Source organism: Sceloporus undulatus, chromosome 1, assembly GCF_019175285.1.
Source record: "Sceloporus undulatus isolate JIND9_A2432 ecotype Alabama chromosome 1, SceUnd_v1.1, whole genome shotgun sequence".
NCBI lineage: Eukaryota > Metazoa > Chordata > Lepidosauria > Squamata > Phrynosomatidae > Sceloporus > Sceloporus undulatus.
The window spans coordinates 10,605,504-10,606,907 of record NC_056522.1 but is presented as its reverse complement, the minus strand read 5'-3'; positions in this window follow the sequence as shown (position 1 = coordinate 10,606,907).

The window sequence follows — 1,404 nt, the reverse complement described above, 5'->3', positions numbered from 1 at the left end:
GTCATTATCCTGGCCAGGCTCATAGGAATTCATATTACTCATTAATTTAGACAAATATTTTGTTGATCCTACCAATTCATATATGAAACTAGACTAACTTTCTTGACTGTTGTTTTTAAAACTCAAGATTTATTTGAAGTCATCGACCCATAACCCATCAAACCAACATTCTCCATCCTAGAATCATAGAGATGGAAGAGACCACATGGGCCATCCAGTCCAACCCCCTGCCATGCAGGAAATCCAAATCAAAGCATCCCCGACAGATGGCCATCCAGCCTGTTTAAAGACCACTAAGGAAGGAGACTCCATTACACTCTGAGGGAGTCTGTTCCACTGTCGGACAGCCCTTACTGTCAGGAAGTTCTTCCTAATGTGAGGTGGAATCTCTTTTGCTGTAGCTTGCATCCATTGCTCTGGGTCCTAGTCTCTGGAGAAGCAGAAAACAAGTTAGCTCCCTCCTCAATATGACATCCCTTCAAGTATTTAAACAGGGCTATCATATCACCTCTTAACCTCCTCTTCTCCAGGCTAAATATCCCCAGCTCCCTAAGTCGTTCCTCATAGGGCATGGTTTCCAGACCACCATTTTAGCCACCCTCAACAGCCAATCTCATGGTTCAAACATTAAGTCAAATGTTTGGACTTCCACACTTCTAGCTTCCACACCTTTAAAAAACAACACACACCTAGTGTAATGTTTTTGGAGGGTATAAAAGCTTGCATAGTATCATGGAATCATAGCTAGTCCTGATCAAACTTTTGCTCACCTTTGAATTTTGGACCAAGAAATTAATTGAGGCCAAGCTCCTGCACTGGACATGTAGCTACAATGTTGTGACTGTGATCCATCTCCAGATCTGACCCTTGAAACACATATTAAAGTCCAGAAAGCTATAGCAATGGATGGCGTTGGTGAGTGGTTCTGAGGGGCATCTGTGGCTATAGCAATGGTGCCGTGATTGTAAATGAATACTCAACAGTTACGATGTTGTAAGCCTAGCTGATGACAACATAACTGCCTAGCAAGATGCCAGCCATATTCACTACACAGTTAAACTTGATTTCCCAAAGACACAAATCTTCCACTTGTTGTCCTTTCAACAATTCTGAAAGTGTCATGCAAAGAGAGAGAGAAATACTGGCCCCCAAATGACCCATGGAGTTTAATCATTATGTCAGGATTTTAACTATGGTCCCCAAAATCCTAGTACTGAAAAGCAGTTCAGTCTTCCCAAAGCCAATGCCCTTCAAAGATTGGGCCTCAACTTTTACAACTAGGGAAAGTTGCTCTACCCACTGCTCTATACTGGCTCTGTAAAATACATTCTTGACCATAATCCATATTCCGTGGTTTGCAGCCATAGGCAATACGCATATAAAAAGAAACACTGAAACTCTAGA